The 21,194-nt window shown below is 43.9% G+C and overlaps 1 long non-coding RNA gene and 1 pseudogene across 1 annotated transcript; both read right to left on the reverse strand.

The window, feature by feature from the left end:
* Positions 1 to 861: 861 nt before the first annotated feature.
* Positions 862 to 9,066, reverse strand: LOC127910824 (uncharacterized). Its single transcript, XR_008076275.1, has 3 exons — positions 8,828 to 9,066; positions 8,257 to 8,678; positions 862 to 1,819 (listed from the first exon to the last, which is right to left on the reverse strand). It is a non-coding gene; the product is annotated as an uncharacterized LOC127910824 (long non-coding RNA).
* A 3,064-nt stretch (positions 9,067 to 12,130) lies between these two features.
* On the reverse strand, positions 12,131 to 21,185 carry LOC118400823 (DENN domain-containing protein 11-like; annotated as a pseudogene).
* Between the last annotated feature and the right edge of the window lie 9 nt (positions 21,186 to 21,194).

Genomic DNA, 21,194 nt, shown 5'->3' on the forward strand with positions numbered 1-21,194 from the left:
AATTGTACAAGGATGCTTTCATGTAAGTCTGTTACATATAGGTACGCTAATGAATCTGAAACAAAGGGAACCAGTGAGTATTTGGAAAGCACAGTATTCTGAACAAAAATATAAATGCAACATGTAAAGTGTTGGTCCCAGGTTTCATGCGCTGAAATAAAAGATCCCAGAAATGTCCCATACACAAAAAAATATTACTCACATTGTACAGAAATGTTTTAAATCCCTGTTAGTGAGCATTTCTCCTTTGCCAAGATAATCCATCCAACTGACCGCTGTCGTATATCAAGAAGCTGATTAAATAGCACGATCATTACACAGGTGCACCTTGTGCTGGGAACAATAAAAGGCCACTAAAATGTGCAGTTTAGTCACACAACACAATGCCACAGATTCTTTTGAGGGAGTGTGCATTTGGAATACCAACTGCAGGAATGTCCACCAGAGCTGTTGCCAGAGAATATAATGTTAATTTCTCTACCATAAGCCATCTCCAACATAATTTTAGACAATTTGTCAGTACGTCCAACCGACCTCACAACTGCAGTTCACGTGTAACCACGCCAGACCAAGACCTCCAAATCTGGCTTATTCACCTGCGGGATCATCTTGAGACCAGCCACCCTGACCGCTGATGAAACTGAGTATTTCAGTCTGTAATAAAGCCCCTTTGTGAGGAAAAACTCATTCTGATTGGACCTCTGCCCTCCCAGGCCCACCCATGGCTGTGCCCCTGCCCAGTCATGTGAAATCCATAGATTAGGGTCTAGTGAATTTATTTCAATTGACTTATTTCCCTTATATGAACTGTAACTCAGTAAAATTGTTAATTGTTGCATGTGGTGTTTATTTTTGTTCAGTATAAAAGCCCCAACTTGGCTATTTTGTTCAGAGTTTCCTTGGTACAGTTCGAGACCAGAAATAAATCATTTCAACTATTACTTTGGTAAAAAGGGTTAGTATTAACTTCTCACTTACAATGATATTTTATTACCCAAAAGGGATTTTTCAATTTATATCCATGTGTGTTATACAAGGATCAATACATTTTAAATGAGAATCATACAACAGACAAACCAAAAGGCATTGGGTTGTTGGAGAATGTATCCCTTTTTAGGAAACTATGTTTTACAAAACTTTTTTAAATCAACTTATTACAAGTTATTACAAAAATAATATTAAAATACAATCATTTATGTAGAAGAATGCCTTGTGTTACAAAAAAATAGGAAGTTTTAATAAAAATGTCGGAATCAATGAGACATCCCTTTGCAGTTAATTCAGAGCTGGTAAGATAAAACACTTGTGTCCAATAATCCAGCCATAAATACTTAGTATCACTAAATAATTCAAACGTTCTATATTCACTGAGCAGCTTCAGAAAAGAAGTGTGCCCATAAAAAACAATAATATGACACTCACTATTGATTGGTGCGGCAGTGGTTAGAGTGTTGGACTAGTAACCGAAAGGTTGCAAGTTCAAATCCCCGAGCTGACAAGGTACAAATCTGTCGTTCTGCCCCTGAACAGGCAGTTAACCCACTGTTCCTAGGCCGTCATTGAAAATAAGAATTTGTTCTTTACTGACTTGCCTAGTTAAATAAAGGTAAAATAAAACAATGGGGCTCAGTGTCTAAGGCTTGGCGTCTGTTCTGAAGTCACCTGGCTGTGGTAGGATTTATGAACTGCAGTGCTGAATTGGTTCTGGTGTGCTCAAATACCTCCTTCACCAGGGTCAGAGTGAGGGCCATGATCACCCTCTCCTGATGTAGATGGTCCTGCACAGGGCCCTGCTTCATTACCCACTTTGCCTCCACAGCTGAGGAACACAGACAGAAACACAGCACACATTGAACCAATGGCTTATGGATTGATCTTATACCCACAACCCAGCACTAGATGCCACTGTAGGATAACCCCCTGGGGTTTCAAGTCACAGCAGCAACAACAGAATCGCATACTATGACGTGGACATACATTCCTAGACATAAACAAGGTATGTAGTTCTGAGCAATACAAATAACCCCAATGGAATACTTCTGCAGCTTGGGCCATCACACTAAACGCAAGCTGATCAGCTATTTCAATCAACTCAGCAGTGACGTCTCTCAGGGCTTCGGCCTCTGCAGGGTTCACTGGAGGGCAAAGAGAATGGAACTCAATCATACTGAATATGAACAGTTGTCAAGTATTGACATTTTAATGTCTACAGCAAAGGCGGCCGGTGGCACCTTAATTGGGGAGGACGGACTCATCGTAATGGCTGGAACGGAATGAATGGCATGGTATCATACCATTCCGTGTTCTCCATTCCAGACATTATTATTAGCCGCTCTCCCTTCAGCAGCCTCCTGTGGTCAACACTGTGTCATTTAGAATCACTTGCACAACAATGGGTCAACGCAGATGTGCCAGGTCCCTGTCACCCTAGTATAGTAAAGCTTCCCTGTAGATGTTGCTACAGCAGTAGAAAAACGTCCCCTTTTCTAAGGCACCCAGCTGAGGATGGATCTGCTACCGTGTTTGCTAAGCACATAGAGGTCGTTTTACTTCAAAAAAGGCGTAAGAAAGAGGATTGACTCCCACCATCTCAGATTATTATGAAATTGTTTGTTGTTACTAATCCTGCAAAATTATTTTGTTGAAATAACATTTAATCTCTGAGAAATTAAGCTCATTGATTGCACCCAAATTGCCCGTTTTAATGTATAGGATTCATAAAATATTCAATAAATATAGTACCTAACATCCAAAATATTGTTCTAACAATTTAACCCCAGCGACAAATATACAGTATCAATTCTCTGTCTGACAAGTAGTATGGAGCTGTGGCTTAGTCTTTAAAAATGTTTGACCTAATAGCAGGAACAGCACCATCTTGTGCTCAGAACCTGGTAATATCAGGATGTAGGATGGGACAATAACCTAATAACTTCAATGACTAATGTCTCTGAACAGGGGAAGAAACATCATCAAATTCCCTGGGAATTCATTACATAGGATGAAGAAACAATACTCTGAGCCGCAGCCCCATACTACTTGTCAGAGAGAATTGATACTGTATACTCGTTGTTGGGGTATAATTGGCGTGGGGTCTGGGGGGGTCCGTGGGTGGCCTTTGACCTTTTCTTTGGATTACTCATGTCTTACTCATTGTTGGAAAAAGTTTGGTCAAAATCAGATGTTAGGTACTATTTTTATTGAATATTATATGAATCCTATAAGTTAAAATGACCCATTTGGGTGCAATCAATTAGCTTAATTTATCTGAGATCAAATTATATTTCAACAAAATAATGTTGCTGGAATGCTGATCTTGCCTGTTTCTAACTACAGAAACAATTTCAGAACAATCTGAGTTGGTGGATGTCATGGCTTGCATAAACGACATGGAACGACACATAGACCAACAACTTGACCTACCAGTTACCTATATTCTGTTTGTTGTGTGCTTACTTTATTCAGATTAAACCATGTACAAACTTGTATTGGTCAATCAAACCCATATTTATTCCCCCGTCATGTTTATGTGACTATTTTACCGAGGTGTATTTGAAACTGAATGTGAAACCTTGCTGTCACTGGTTTAGTCATTCAAAATGAGGAACACTTGTCAAAACTAAGTGAATGTGACTTTAATGGCATTTAAATCAGATAGGGCCCAATTTCAACATATAAAATTAAGCCTTTCTTGTGCACATCTTTCCTATTTACTTCTCAGTAGTTGGTATTCAGACTTCCTGAAGGTGTGTAATGGGCTTTGCAGGCGTGGTTCCCTTGCACGCTGAATAAATGTCATTTAACCACTGAAAATCCTCTCACTTGCTGGCCAACAGATTTTCTTGTGGAGTTTTCATTCAATAGGGTTTTCAGTATATTTATCTTAAGCCACCCCTTTAAATATGGTGTACCTTTAATTATAATTTTGTCGACAGACTAGAATACATGGAGAGAATAGGTTCATTTAAAAAAATGTATTTCACCTTTATTTAACCAAGTAGGCCAGTTGAGAACAAATTCTAATTTACAACTGCAACCTGGCCAAGATAAAGCAAAGCACTGCGACAAAAACAACACAGAGTTACACATAAACAAACGTACAGTCAATAGCACAATAGAAAAATCTATGTACAGTGTGTGCAAATGTAGAAGAGTAGGGAGGTGAGGCAATAAATAGGTCATGGAGGCGAAATAATTACAATTTAGCATTAACACTAGAGTGATAGATGTGCAGATTATGAAGTGCAAGTAGAGATACTGGGGTGCAAAAGAGCAAGAGGATAAGTAACAATATGGGGATGAGGTAGTTGGGTGTGCTATTTACAGATTGGCTGTGTACAAGTACAGAGATTGGTAAACTGCTCTGACAGCTGATGCTTAAAGTTAGAGAGGGAGATATAAGACTCCAGCTTCAGTGATTTTTGCAATTCGTTCCAGTCATTGGCAGCAGAGAACTGGAAGGAAAGGTGATCAAAGGAAGTGTTGGCTTTGGGGGTGACCAGTGAAATATACCTGCTGGACCGTGTGCTATGAGTGGGTGTTGCTATGGTGACCATTGTGCTGAGATAAGGCGGAGCTTTACCTAGCATAGACTTATAGATGACCTGGAGCCAGTGGGTTTGAGGACGAATATGTAGTGAGGGCCAGCTAACGAGAGCATACAGGTCGCAGTGGTGGGTAGTATATGGGGCTTTGGTGACAAAACAGATGGCACTGTGATAGTCTACATCCAGTTTCTTGAGTAGAGTGTTGGAGGCTATTTTGTAAATGACACCGCCGAAGTCAAGGATCTAGGATAGTCAGTTTTACGAGGGTAAGTTTGGCAGCATGAGTGAAGGAGGCTTTGTTGCGAAATAGGAAGCCGATTCTAGATGTATCTTTGGATTGAAGATGCTTAATGTGAGTCTGGAAGGAGAAATTACAGTCTAACCAGACCCCTAGGTATTTGTAGTTGTCTACATATTCTAAGTCAGAACCGGTACAAGAACCAGAACGGGTTCATAAAATAGCGATCAATGAAAGAATGACATCAATGCATCTTTGTCTCCGTTTCAGCACCATCTGGTAGACTTAAACATACTCAGATCTTGTAGATTATATAGCCACATTTTAGGGTTAGAAAAGTATATATGAATCATAAAAAACAGGTTTGGAGAGCCTTTATGCACAAAATGTATTGATGAATCAAAAATACAGTGGTTTGATTCATCCTGAAAGTTGCCATATTCAAGTTCAATCCATGGCATATTGGAAGGTGGGAAAAAAAGTGTGCAATAGGGGATGAACAATAGTCCTATAAATCTTCCCTAATTCTCACTAATCATGGAACTGTATGACAACGGTCCAGTCGTCGTGAACGTGTACCAGGCTCCAGGTTTAAGCTGCTACTTGTGGCCTGAGTTCCATAATGATTCAAATAGGCTCCATGTCCCAAATTATTGCACAACATTAGCCTAATATGATCCACTAATGCTAGCGACCCTCAGGAACTACACAGACATGAGTGATAGAGGAAAGAAATGTCAACGGAATGGAATGATGTGAAATGTAAGTTACAAATTGAAGAAAAATGACACTAACGTGGCATTTATAAATGTACAGTATGTGAGTATTACTGATGTTGGCTCCAGATAGTGACTAATATTCAACATGATACAAATTGTAAAAAGGAAAGAGAGAAAATCCCGATCATAGGCTATAATTAAAAACCTTGTAAAGCACACACATCATCTGGGCAGGTTCAGCCCTACAGAAGCCTATAGCTTGGGTGTCCAAATTTCATCCCTGCATATAAGGGCAAACAATTTTGTAATAGCACCGCTATTTATAGCCTATTTCACTGTGGTAAAGAGGCCACAATAGATGTCATGTTGATGGGATTGATATGCAACTAGACATGGACGTTTAGAAGACACTGGTTGCCTTCCAAATCGGGAATTGAGGAAGTATCGCCAAGTTAAGGTTGGTTGAAAATTATCTGTGATACGCCAAACCGTACGTGGAGCGTCACATTAGCCCGTAGGAAAGAAATGTGGCCACATCAGAACATTTGAGAAAGAGCCAGAGTCTAACTCGGACATAAATGGTAGACCTAAACACTGCCTAATTTCCAGGTGAAAAGCAACCTTTTATTGTAAAGAATGCACACGAACACTTGAATGAGAAAAGGCTGACATGAAAACTGGTCAATTAAACATTAACTATGGGTGAATTATTGTATTACTGCTTATTGTAAGGTCTACACAATGTCTCCCCCTTGTGGGAGTAAGAATACTTTGGTAACTTTATGACCAGAATAGTTTTTTGTTGTTGTTGGAGAGGTTAATAATGGGATGGAAATCCTTTTGAGTTAAATATCCTTAGGAAATCATATATTAGCATAACAAGGTTGTTGGTTGAAGTTGATGTCTTTTATCTCTTTGTTCAATTAATGTCAAGCATAAGGCTATTTTCCTGTATTGCAAATGCTTTAATGCAGACTTTTACTTTCCACAAGAAACTCATGCTTGTTCTTCCGATCTAGCTTTTTGGAAAAATCTATGAGATAACGATATTTGGTTATCATATGGCAACAACCACTCTGCAGGTGTAGCAGTTTTAAGAGGTGCATTTAAAGGGAAGGTCATCAGCAGTAAGACTCATCACTCTGGACATTGGCTAATTTGAACAGTGAAATGTTTTTATTAGGGAATATTTATGCATCCAACAACAAACAAAACAACAGGATATTATTTTAAGAATTTGAAGAAGAGATTAGAGTTAAAGGTGTATTTCAGGATATCAACATTTTTAGGTGGAGATTTTAATTCTGTATCTAATGTGATGATTGTATTTGATATTTGGAGATCTAAATATCCTGATAAAAACGACTTCACTTGGTGTAACAAGGACATGTACAGACAGTCAAGAATTGACTTCTGGTTGATTTCTAATTCATTAGATGACAGTGTAGTCGAGGTATCCATTGAACCATCAATTCTTACTGATCATAAAGTTATATTGTAAACGCAAACGCAAATTGAGTTATTGTAAATGCAATAGTAGACTATTGGAAGATGTTCGTTTCAAGATGGACGCCAAAGATATTATACAAAAAAAATGGAGGAAAGCCCAACCATTTAAGTCTTATGGGAAATATTCCAAATATTGAGAAGTATGAAATAAGACAAACAGCCATGAAGAGAGGTAAAGAAACCTAAAAGATTGAGGGAAGATAAACTTGTTAAGGAAATCCTTTCTCTAATCTCTGTGGAGGACCTTGATGAAGAAGAAAGGGTCAGTTATTCTCTTTACAACTAGAAATGGACTGTGTGTATGAAGAGAGAGCAAAGGGGGCATTTGTAAGATCAAGAAGGAGATGGTTGGAGGAAGGTAAAAATAAAAAAAACATCTGAATATTCCTATATTCATAAGCTTAATATAGATGGCAAAAAAATGACAACACCAAAGATATTTCAAAATATGTCTTAGGTTTCTATGGTAATCTTTACACCAGTAATGCTTATCCTACTAGTGACATATCTGCCTTTCTAGACTGTCAAAGAATATGCAAAATTCATAGATGAAGACTTCCAAAAGTCTTGCGATGATTCTATTTCTACCAATGAAATAAAAAAAATGTATCAGCAAGTGAAAAAAGAACACATTGTCAGGGAATGATGGCCTTATTAGTGAATTCTATAAATATTTTCAGGAGGATATTGTTGAATTTATATTTAATGTCTTTAAGAAGGCAATTGATGTTGGGGTCCTACCTGTTTCTTTGCCTCATTTATGTTGTCCCCAAACCAAACCAATTCAAATCCTATTTTATTTGTCACATACACATGGTTAGCAGATGTTAATGCGAGTGTAGCGAAATGCTTGTGCTTCTAGTTCCGACAATGCAGTAATAACCAACGAGTAACCTTGGTAACGAGTAACCTAACAATTTCACAACAGCTACCTTATACACACACATGTAAAGGGATGAAGAATATGTACATAAAGATATATGAATGAGCGATGGTACAGAACGGCATAGGCAAGATGCAGTAGATGGTATCGAGTACAGTATATACATATGAGATGCGTAATGTAGGGTATGTAAACATTATATTAAGTGGCATTGTTTAAAGTGGCTAGTGATACATTTTTTACATGTATGGCAGCAGCCACTCAATGTTAGTGGTTGGTGGCTGTTTAACAGTCTGATGGCCTTGAGATAGAAGTTGTTTTTCAGTCTCTCGGTCCCTGCTTTGATGCACCTGTACTGACCTCGCCTTCTGGATGATAGCGGGGTGAACAACAGACAGTGGCTCGGGTGGTTGTTGTCCTTGATGATCTTCATGGCCTTCCTGTGACATCGGGTGGTGTAGGTGTCCTGGAGGGCAGGTATGTTTATCCTTTGTCACAATTTAGTTAGCTAGTAAATACATAATTAAACCAATTTGTTTCAGTATTGTATCTTAATTAAGGCTCTGGTTTTTGCAGATGCAGGAAGTTACGACTGTTCCCGAATTATGTTATTATTAATAAATGGACTGTTTATAGATGTGCCCCAAATTCCTAATGAGTTCATTGTTACATGATTAATTCAGTCAGGTAACAATGACACATAGTTAGTTGATTAGATAAATAACAGTCATCCGATGAATGTTAAAGTCAAGTCACGACAGATATCACATGGCCCAGGTCACCTGCAGAGACATCACACAGAAACCACAGATGGTAAGTCCATGATGCATCACACAGAAACCAAAGATGGTAAGTCCATGATGCAGTTCAGCGTGCACCAAAGCTAGGAGAGAAATCATAAGTGGATAGTTAATGAAAAGATAACAATTACCGATTTTATAAACCACTTCTGTTGATGGACCTCTGTCCTCTTCCTCCTCGCTCTCACCCTCTTTCACCCACGCGAGAGAGTTGACAGAGGAAGAAATGACCTAAAAAACAAGAGTAGGGTGAGAGAGTGGTAACTGATGAGAAGTTGCGTAACTTCTTGCGTAAAATAGACAGAGGCCAGTCTAATCAAAATTAGATAATAGTATTTATTCTCGGAGCGAGCTGCCATGTAACCACGAACAACAGTTTATATACAAAATATGACGTCACAGGTTATAAAACGTCCTTCCTCCCAGCAGTTCAAAAGTTTACTCCCACCCCTTCTCTCTCTCACTCCAGACACACAGTTAAATCGAGATTAAACTTCTGAAGTCTTCATCCATCACCATTCAGCAGACAGTTCCAGCTAATGGAAAACCTAAGAAAACACACACTGCCTTATCTAAACATCCCAGAGCTAAGTTGAGTCGGTTCAACCATAGGTTAACGACCCTTTTTGCTTACTTAAAAACCCACAAATCCAGTCCTATCCAACCTGGCTAGAATGGTATTTATTTAATTGAATTACCCCCTGTGTCATGCTACACAATCCCTCACTTATGAATTAATATAGTTAATCAGATATAATAAAACAGAGTAAAGTTTAATTGGTTATAGTTCTATTAAAAAAGTATATATTGTTTTGTCATTATTCATAAAATTTCTAACAGTGTGATGTCTAGCTTCACAAGGCCAGAGTTGTGAACAGACTTCAGACACATGGAGACTTGCAGAAGTAGATGACAACTCAGGCTATGGAAACAGCTCATCTTGTGCCTCCTCTACTATGCCATCAACACAGTACATTGAGAACAGCAAAGAAATTGACGACCAATTTCCAATTTTCAACCCCCAAAAGTCATTGTAACATCCACAGTCCAATCATCGTTGTGAAGGGCCAATAGTTGGAAAGCCTTCAACCAAAATACTCACCATTGGGGCAGGCATTGAAACCCATCTTTAAATATCCCCCACGTATGGTCTTTAAAAGACCCCCAAACGTGAGCGACATTGTGGTCAAATCTGATTATCCACCAGAGAAAAGGGAAACTTTTGTGGACAAGGTTCCAGAGGGTAATTGCAAATGTGGCCGATGTGCTCAATGCAGTTTCACATACAAATGTCACTCATTTACCCACCCCCACATAGGACCAAGATTTAAGATCAAAGACCTGATTACCTGTGGTCTGTCTTACATTTGGGAAACCTGTAGAAGCCTTAAGGCCCAGATCAGTGAGCACTGCAGCAATATACAGATTGGTGAGACAAAAGATCTGGTTGCTGTTCATTTTGTACAAGCTGGACATCCTATTAGTTCTCTGAGATACATTGGAATAGAAATGGTCAAGACGTCCCGCAGGGGAGGGGACATTGAGAGGAAACTTCCTCAAAGGGGATCTTTCTGGATCCACAGGCTGAACACTGTCTCCTCTTGGCCTTAACGAGGAGTTTGACTTGAAACTGTTTTTATAGATTCAATATGTCCAAGTTATTGTTGTTTTAATCCTAATTGAATATTGTGTGTATTTATTGCTGTAAATATTGATCCCATTCCTTGTGTATGATCATATATATTTTGATACAGTTGAAGTCAGACGTTTACATACACTTAGGTTGGAGTCATTAAAACTCATTTCAACCACTCCACAAAGATCTTGTTAACAAACTATAGATTTGGCAAGTCGGTTAGGACATCTACTTTGTGCATGACACAAGTCATTTTTCCAACAATTGTTTACAGACAGATTATTTCACTGATAACTCACTGTATCACAATTCCAGTGGGTCAGAAGTTCACATACACTAAGTTGACTGTGCCTTTAAACAGCTTGGAAAATTCCAGAAAATGATGTCATGGCTTTAGAAGTTTCTGAAAGGCTAATTGACATCATTTGAGTCAATTGGAGGTGTATCTGTGGATGTATTTCAAGGCCTACCTTCAAACTCAGTGCCTCTTTGCTTGACATCATGGGAAAATCAAAAGAAATCAGTCAAGACATCAGAAAAGAATTGTATTCCTCCACAAGTCTGGTTCATCCTTGGTAGCAATTTCCAAACGCCTGAAGGTACCATGTTTATCTGTACAAACAGTAGTACGCAAGTATAAACACCAAGGGACCATGCAGCCGTCATACCGCTCAGGAAGGAGATGCATACTTTGGTGCGAAAAGTGCAAATCAATCCCAGAACAACAGCAAGGAACTTGTGAAGATGCTGGAGGAAACAGGTACAAAAGTATCTATATCCACAGTAACACAAGCCCTATATCGACATAACCTGAAAGGCCGCTCAGCAAGGAAGAAGCCACTGCTCCAAAACCGCCATTAAAAAAGCCAGACTACGGTTTGCAACTGCACATAGGGAAAAATATTGTACTTTTTGGAGAAATGTCCTGGTCTGATGAAACAAAAATAGAACTGTTTGGCCATAATGACCATCGTTATGTTTGAAGGAAAAAGGGGGATGCTTGCAAGCTGAAGAACACCATCCCAACCGTGAAGCACGGGGGTGGCAGCATCATGTTGTGGGGGTGCTTTGCTGCAGGAGGGACTGGTGCACTTCACAAAATAGATGGCATCATGAGGGAGGAGAATTATGTGGATATATTGAAGCAACATCTCAAAACATCAGTCAGGAAGTTAAAGCTTGGTCGCAAATGGGTCTTCCAAATGGACAATGACCCCAAGCGTACTTTCAAAGTTGTGGCAAATTGGCTTAAGGACAGCAAAGTCAAGGTATTGGAGTGGCCATCACAAAGCCCTGACCTCAATCCTATTGTAAATGTGTGGGCAGAACTGAAAAAGCATGTGCAAGGCCTATAAACCTGACTCAGTTACACCAGCTCTGTCAGGAGAAATAGGCTAAAATTCACCCAACTTATTGTGGGAAGCTTGTGGAAGGCTACCCGAAACGTTTGACCCAAGTTAAACAATTTAAAGGCAATCCTACCAAATACTAATTGAGTTTATGTAAACTTCTGACCCACTGGGAATGTGATGAAATGAAAGCTGAAATAAATCCTTCTCACTACTATTATTCTGACATTTCACATTCTTAAAATAAAGTGGTGATCCTAACTGACCTAAGACAGGGAATTGTTACTCGGATTAAATGTCAGGAATTGTGGAAAAACTGAGTTTAAATGTAGTTGGCTAAGGTGTATGAAAACGTCCGACTTCAACTGTACATTGAATGTTAATATTTTGAACCTAGGTTACATATCTTTACCTCCTGTTTCAGGAAGTGATGTCACTGAGTACTGCCCCTATGTATTGGACCTTCCACCCCCACCTGGGATATGGATGCCTGATGAAGACTTAAGGGCAACCTTCCACAGCACCATGATCTGCTCCCCAAAGAAGCGGATGAACTGGGACATGCAGCCGGCCGGGTGGGTGATCTGGAGGGGGAAGAGAGGGATGGACAGAATGCTAACTTCTGCCCAAAATATCTCCTTAACATCGGAAGTCTGATTTACATGCACATAACTCAAGTTATGACATATCTCAAAATGCACAAACGCACCTAAACCAATCATTGAATTGCCAATGATCCACAATCAACAACAACAACGGGGCGGCAGGTAGCCTAGAGGTTAGAGCGTTGGACTAGTAACTGAAGGTTGCTACATTGAATCCCAGAGCGGACAAGGTAAAAATATGTAAATAAGAATTTGTTCTTAACTGACTTGCCTTGTTAACAGTAAGATCAATGATCTAAGTTCAAGTGGCCATCAGTCCTGACCTTCATCTCTGGGTACATGCAGCGGTTAATGGCTGGGACCCAGTAGCTGGTTGGACAGGCAGTGACCAGTCCATTCCCTGCTGGGTGCAGCACAGCTTTTTTTATCCTCATAGAAAGCCTCCAGAGGAGAGTACGAGCCAGGGCACTGCAGCTGGTGTCTGCATGGAGAGACACACTGATTAGGCTAGATATTATCCTGTAATTAACACTAAACACTTTCTAAATGTTGACTGCTGTCGGCATCTCAAGCATAACACTGGTGAGAAAGAGATTATTATCGAAGACTCAACACAGCATGGTTTGATTGGATTAAAACTGGGATCCTCCCTGGGAACTGGATCAACATAGGCTAAGTCTATTTGTACTGTGTAAAGTCAAGCCGAATCCCTTAAGCAGATACTGTATCTCTACCATGAGCTGGATATGTGTCAGTTCTTTATGCATAGCCAATGAGATGAGATAAGCATCTGAAGATTCAAGCAGAAAGACAAGCGTTTCTGAGGGAGACATTCAGGGTTTCTTCCATTTCAATGATTACATGCAAAGACTGCATATAAATGGATTCTAGTGACGGTGGTGGCACTGACTCGAGGCTTATGTTAAATAGATGAGAAGACTGAAAATACGGACGAAGGACAAGAGGAATGGAATGAGGGGAGGAATGTGAAACAGGATGGATAAGAGAGAGAGAGAGAGAGAGAGAGAGAGAAAAGAGGAAACAGGGTGATAGAGGATGGACAGACAGACAACAGTACTTACCTAACCTGGTTCTCCAGGAAGTGCATGTAGTGATATAAGAGGGTGTAAGAGGGAGACAGAATACCCACAGACTTCATCTGTGCCCCTCTCTCCAACTCGCTCTCAACAGGCATGTTAGCAAAACAGGCCAGCCCAAAGTAGCAGCCTTTACAGAAATATCTGCAAAAAGAAAATAGACATGGATGTTGTGAATGTATACAACACACAAGCCTGCTGAGGGGAGAACGGAGCATTTTAATGGCTGAAATGGAATGGTACAATTCCATATTTGCCGTTCCAGCCATTACTATGAGCCTGTCCTCCCCAATTAAGATGCCACCTGCCGCCTGTGATACATCATCAAGATGAATGATAGGGCTCTGATTGTCCTCTGTCAGTAACACTGTTCATTCAGGTGGCGGAATAGTTTTACATGAAGTCGTTGCCGATTCTGTGTGAGCCGCTGGCCATTGACTTGAATTCCACTCCGTCAATATTCACATCTTGGGGTAAGCACCATTCCACCATGTTGCCTGCCATTGACACACACAAACACATAAACTTGAGTTTCCAAACTGTACACTTCACTGTGAGAGAATGAGATTCATCCATTATGTCTCCATCTCTGACCGTCCACATTTGATCTTACATTCAATTTCAGCTAACCAGAAAAGGGAAGTTGAGGAGAGTAAACAGTAATACTGGTTTCCCAAGACTCCAAGAAAGCTTTCCCGTCTCAGAGATCTTTGTCAAGTGATTTCTGCTGTTTGTGGTCCTGTCTGGCTCATTTGGCAGAGCATGGTGCTTGTGTGCCAGGATAGTGGGTTTGATTCCTGGGACCACCCATATGTAAAATGTATGTACGCATGACTGTAAATCACTTTGGATAACAGTGTCTGCTAAATGGTATATATATATTGCTATTCAGTGGTGTAAAGTACTTCAGTAAAAATACTTGAATGTACTACTTAAGTAGTTTTTGGGGGTATCTGTACTTTACTATTGATATTTTGTACAAATATTACTTTTACTCCACTACATTCCTAAAGAAAAGTATGTACTTTCTACTCCATACATTTGCCCTGACCACCAAAAGTACTTTTGAAGCAGGACAGGAAACTTGTCCAATTCACATACTTATAAAAATCCCGGTTCATCCCTACTGCATCTGATCTGGCAGACTCACTAAAAACAAATGCTTAGTTTGTAAATTATGTCTGAGTGTTGGAGTGTGCCCCTGGCTATCCGGGGGGAAAAAGAAAACTGCGCAGTCTGGTTTGGCTAATATAATGAATTTGAAATTCTTTATACTTATATTTTAGGAATTACATTTACTTTTGATACTTAAATATATTTAAACCCAAATACTTTTAGACTTTTTCTCAAGTAGTATTTTACTGGCTGGTATCTTTACTTTTACCCAAGTATGAAAATAGGGAACTTTTTCCACCACTGTTGCTATAACCACTGAGACATCCAGAATATTTCAAACTGTACAAGTGGGTTTGAATGATCAAATGATGGAGCTGTAATGCTGCGGGTGTCGTAGGTGTGTGGAGTCAAACGCAGGAGACAGAGTGCAATGCTGTGCGTCTTTAATAGCACCAACGCACCACAGGGTGCTCACAATAGTAACGGCCCCAAATACAGGGAATGAAAATGTACAACGGAAAAGTCACGACCAGGCACTAACACGTACCTCTACAACAGAGCCGAAGGTTACACTGAAATAATCCCGCACAACAACCAGGCGGGCCGGCTGTCTAATAAAGACAAACTAATCATATATAAACAGGTGCTACGAATCAACATACAAGGAGGGAGAGGAAAGACAATCAGTGGCAGCTAATAGGCCGGTGACGACGACCGCCGAGCGCCACTCGTGACAGTACCCCCCCCTGACGCGCGGCTCCCGCAGCGTGCCGACACCGGCCTCGAGGTCGCCCCGGAGGACGAGGTGCAGGGCGATCCGAATGGAGGCGATGGAAATCCCTCAACATGGATGGATCCAAGATGTCCCCCACCGGTACCCAGCACCTCTCCTCCGGGCCGTACCCCTCCCAGTCCACGAGGTACTGCAGGCCCCTCACCCGGCGTCTTGAGTCCAGAATGGCCCGGATCGTGTACGCCGGGGACCCCTCGATGTCCAGAGGGGGGACCTCCAGCACCTCACTGTCCTGCAGGGGACCAGCTGCCACCGGCCTGAGGAGAGACACATGAAACGAGGGGTTAATACGATAATAGGAAGAGAGTTGTAGTCGATAACACACCTCTTTTATCCTCCTCAGGACTTTAAAAGGCCCTACACACTGCGGACCCAGCTTCCGGCAGGGCAAGCGGAGAGGTAGGTTTCGGGTCGAGAGCCAGACCCTGTCCCCCGGTACAAACACGGGGGCCTCACTGCGGTGGCGGTCAGCACTCCTCTTCTGCCGTCCACTCGCTTGTTGTAGAGATTCCTGGACGGCCCTCCAGGTCTCCTTGGAGCGCTGTACCCATTCCTCCACCGCAGGAGCCTCGGTCTGGCTCGGATGCCATGGTGCCAGGACGGGCTGGTACCCCAACACACACTGAAAAGGGGACACGATAGTAGAGGAGTGGCGTAGTGAGTTCTGAGCCATTTCAGCCCAGGGAATGTAGCGTGCCCACTCCCCTGGCCGATCCTGGCAATACGACCGCAGAAACCTACCCACCTCCTGGTTCACTCTCTCCACCTGCCCATTACTCTCGGGGTGATAACCGGAGGTCAGGCTGACAGAGACCCCCAAGAGTTCCATGAACGCTCTCCATACCCGAGACGTGAATTGGGGGCCCCGATCAGAAACAATGTCCTCCGGCACCCCGTAGTGCCGAAAGACATGGGTGAATAACGCCTCCGCAGTCTGTAGGGCTGTAGGGATACCGGGCAACGGGAGGAGACTGCAGGACTTAGAGAACCGATCCACAATCACTAGAACCGTGGTGTTCCCCTGAGACGGCGGAAGATCGGTCAGGAAATCTATGGACAGATGTGACCATGGCCGCTGTGGAACGGGGAGGGGTTGTAATTTCCCTCTAGGAAGGTGCCTAGGAGCCTTACTCTGAGCGCACACTGAACAGGAGGAGACATAACCCTTAACGTCCTTCGCCAAAGTAGGCCACCAATACCTCCCCTGAAGGCTCCCCACTGTCCTCGTCACCCCAGGGTGACCCGAGGAGGGTAGGACATGAGCCCACCGAATCAGCTTGTCCCGAACACCAAGCGGCACGTACCTTCGCCCCCCTGGACACTGAGGCGCGGGTTCAGCCCGTAACGCCCGCTCGATATCCGAGTCCACCTCCCATACCACTGGTGCTACCAGCTTTGAGGCGGGAAGGATGGGAGCAGGTTCGGTGGACCCATCCTCCGTGTCGTAAAGGCGGGACAGTGCGTCAGCCTTTACGTTCTGGGAGCCCGGTCTATAAGACAAAGTAAACCGGAACCGGGTGAAGAATATGGCCCACCTTGCCTGACGTGGGTTAAGTCTCCTAGCTGCCCGAATATACTCCAGGTTCTGGTGGTCGGTCCAGATGAGAAAAGGGTGCTTAGCCCCCTCAAGCCAGTGTCTCCACACCTTCAGAGCTCTGACCACCGCTAGCAACTCCCGGTCCCCCACATCATAGTTACGCTCCGCTGGGCTGAGCTTCCTTGAGAAGAAAGCGCAGGGGCGGAGTTTTGGCGGCGTACCCGAGCGCTGCGATAGCACAGCACCCACCCCAGCCTCGGACGCGTCCACCTCCACTATGAATGCTAGAGAGGGGTCCGGATGCGCCAACACGGGCGCATCAGTGAACAGCGCCTTCAACTTGTTGAACGCTCCGTTCGCCTCTGCTGACCACTGCAACCGCACCGGGCCCCCCTTCAGCAGTGAGGTAATGGGAGCCGCTATCTGGCCAAAACCCCGGTAAACCTCCGGTAGTAGTTGGCAAAACCCAAAAACCGCTGCACCTCCTTTACCGTGGTTGGAGTCGGCCAATTACGCACGGCCCTAATGCGGTCACCCTCCATCACTACCCCAGAGGTGGAAATGCGATATCCCAGAAAAGAGACGGCTCGTTTAGAGAACACGCATTTCTCAGCCTTGACGTATAGGTCATGCTCCAGCAGTCTACCAAGCACCTTGCGCACCAGAGACACATGCGCGGTGTGAGTGGCCGAGTAGATCAGAATGTCATCGATATAAACAATCCCTGAGAATCTCGTCTACAAAGGATTGAAAAACGGCTGGAGCATTTTTTAACCCATACGGCATGACGAGGTACTCATAGTGGCCTGATGTGGTACTAAATGCGGTTTTCCACTCGTCTCCCTTCCGAATACGCACCAGAATATACGCGCTCCTGAGATCCAGTTGTGAAGAACTGCGCTCCGTGGAATGATTCCACCGCCGTAGCGATGAGAGGTAGAGGGTAACTATACCCCACTGTGATGGCGTTTAGACCTCTATAATCAATACACGGACGCAAACCTCCCTCCTTTTTCCTCACAAAAAAGAAACTCGAGGAGATGGGTGAAATGGAGGGCCGAATGTACCCCTGTCTCAGCGACTCCGTGACATATGTCTCCATTGCCAACGTCTCCTCCTGGGACAGCGGGTACACGTGACTCTTGGGAAGCGCAGCGTCTACCTGGAGATCTATCGTACAATCCCTTCCCGGTCGATAAGGTGGTAATTTAGTCGCTTTCACTTTACTGAAAGCGATTGCCAAATCGGCATACTCGGGGGAATGCACACCGTGGAACCCTGGTCTGGACTCTCCACCGACACCAGCGGAACCCCTAACTTAAGGGCGAGTCCGCGATCCATAAAGTTCCCAGCTGCGCCTGAATCGACTAGCGCCCTATGCTGGGAAGAGGGAAAAAAGTGAAGAAAAAAGGTTAAGACAAACATGTGGCCAACAGGGGGTTCTGGGTGAGTTTGATGCAGACTCACCTGGGATGATCGAGAAGCGTTCCGCCTGCCATCTCTACTCCCAGACGGACCCCCCCAGCACCGATCAGACGTGTGTCCTCTCCGACCACAGTTGGTGCAGGGAAGACCTCCTCCTCCGGTACCCCTTGGCGCAGCCCCTCCCAACTCCATCGGAATGGGAGCGGAGGGGCTGGGTGGTGGAACGCACAGGACCCTCTCTGAACGCCCGCGGGCAGCCAGCAGATTGTCCAGTCGAATGGACATGTCAATCAGCTGATCCAGTGACAGAGTGGTGTCCCAACACGCTAACTCCCGGCGGACGTCCTCTCGGAGACTACACCTGTAGTGGTCCATAAGGGCCCTGTCGTTCCACCCAGATCCGGCTGCCAAGGTCCAGAACTCCAGCGCGTAATCCTGGGCGCGCCTCCTCTCCTGCCTGAGATGAAATAGTCGTTCGGCCGTCTAGAGGGTGATCAAACACGGCACGGAAGCGGAGGGAAAACTCTGTGTAGTGCTCCCGCGCTGAGTCTGGGCCATTCCAGACTGCGTTCGCCCACTCCAGAGCACGACCCGTGAGGCAGGAGATGAGGACACTCACCCTCTCCGCTCCTGAGGGAGTGGGTCTAACGGTGGCCAGGTATAGCTCCAGCTGAAGCAGAAACCCCTGGCAACCCGCCGCCGCTCCATCATAAGCCCTCGGTAGCGTCAGACGGAGGGTGCTGGAGTCGAGTGATGGGGAGTCAGGAGCCGGGGGTGCCGAAGGTGGAGAGAGGAGACCACTCCTCTCCCATCGGTCCATTCTCTCCATCACTTGATCCATCGCGGATCCGATCCGATGGAGAACGGTGGTGTGGTGGAGAACCCGTTCCTCCATCGATGGGAGAGGGTTGGCTGCTGCTCCTGCTGACTCCATTCAATTTGATTTAGGTGCGGGATTCTGTAATGCTGCGGGTGTCGTAGGTGTGTGGAGTCAAACGCAGGAGACAGAGTGCAATGCTGTGCGTCTTTAATAGCACCAACGCACCACAGGGTGCTCACAATAGTAACGGCCCCAAACACAGGGAATGAAAATGTACAACGGAAAAGTCACGACCAGGCATTAACACGTACCTCTACAACAGAGCCGAAGGTTACACTGAAATAATCCCGCACAACAACCAGGCGGGCCGGCTGTCTAATAAAGACAAACTAATCATATATAAACAGGTGCTACCAATCAACATACAAGGAGGGAGAGGAAAGACAATCAGTGGCAGCTAATAGGCCAGTGACGACGACCGCCGAGCGCCACTCCTGACAGGAGCAGTGCAAGGGGTCGGCAGAGTTCGTTTTATTTAAGTGGGAAACCCCTGCGCTCAGACTACTGTATTACTCAATTATCACATTTTAATTACATACTCTCATGATCTAAATTTACAGAGCTTGCTGAAACTTATGATGGCAGAAAAAATAAATAATTCGGCAAACTGGTAAACAAATGCTTGCCACAACACCTGATTTGGGTATCGACATACTGGGTCATATTTGAATAGTGTAGATAAGCAGATCTGGGAAGTAAAAAACAGTAGACATTTCTTGCAATGTCATGTGCGCACTTCCATGGCCTGAGTCAGTACCCCACTGTGCCCAGTAAGGTAAATAGCCCGCGTATTGCTCTTTCTCACCTGATCTTGTGTCAAAGGTTACCACAAACACAGACACTATTTGGTCATTTTCCTCCCATCCCATTCACTCTTTCAGAGATATTCCAGTGTCGCCATTGATGGGACTGGGGACATCCCATGGACCAGTGTGGTCAGGGCTATGGCTCCCGTTCAAACTGGGAACAGCGGTTACAGTTGCTAGACCCCCAGATCTGGTGCTCCAGCCTATGCCAGGCGTGGTGATGCCCTGAGAACAGCCGTCTGGCGGACTCGATTCCCATCCCTGTTCTTTTGCTGGTGATATATATATAATTGACCTGTTCACCAGATGTGCTCCCTGTTCCAGACCTGCTGTTTTCAACTCTCTAGAGACAGCAGGAGCGGTAGAGATACTCTTAATGATCGGCTATGAAAAGTCAATTGACATTTACTCCTGAGGTGCTGACCTATTGCACCCTCTCCAACCACTGTGGTTATTATTATTTGACCCTGCTGGTCATCGATGAACATTTGAACATCTTGGCCATGTTCTGTTATAGTCTCCACCTGGCACAGCCAGAAGAGGACTGGCCACCCCTCATAGCCTGGTTCCTCTCTGGGTTTCTTCCTAAGTTCTGGCCTTTCTAGAGAGTTTTTCCTAGCCACCATGCTTCTACACCTGCTTTGCTTGCTGTTTGGGGTTTTAGGCTGGGTTTCTGTACAGCACTTTGATATATCAGCTGATGTAAGAAGGGCTATATAAATACATTTGATTTAACTTGATATGATTGAGGGTAGGAGAGAATGGGGTGAGGACATAAGACGGTGTGTGGAGAGATATACAGATAATCGTTTTTTATTCAATTTTAAGGATATATACTGTTGGTTCAAAGGTACCATCAGTCAGTGGTAGGGTGGGGGGCAGGGGTGTATATCCCAGATTTCAATGTAAGCTCTTAACTGATTATGTGTTAACAGTGTATGCAGCTGAGTGGATGGCCATGATTCTAGGTTTGAGATGGGTGGAGCAGGTGAAACCACTTGGAGTGGTGACCTGCTCTGATTCGGCTGCAGTGTTGAGTAGTGTGAAGACAGACAGGTCGGATAGGGTCGACTTGCTTGTGGAGATGACGGTGCTTTTAATGGAATTGGAGAGAATGTTGTCCAAGTCAGCTCTACCTAGTTTCAGCACCAAGAAATGATGCTGTCTGACGGCCCTGCGCTTCACCATTTCCACTGATCCTGCCCAGTGCAGCCGGTCTCTGTCAACGTGAAAACGCATCCTCATGTTTTCCCA

Source organism: Oncorhynchus keta, chromosome 22 (genome assembly GCF_023373465.1).
Source record: "Oncorhynchus keta strain PuntledgeMale-10-30-2019 chromosome 22, Oket_V2, whole genome shotgun sequence".
Taxonomy (NCBI): Eukaryota; Metazoa; Chordata; class Actinopteri; order Salmoniformes; family Salmonidae; genus Oncorhynchus; species Oncorhynchus keta.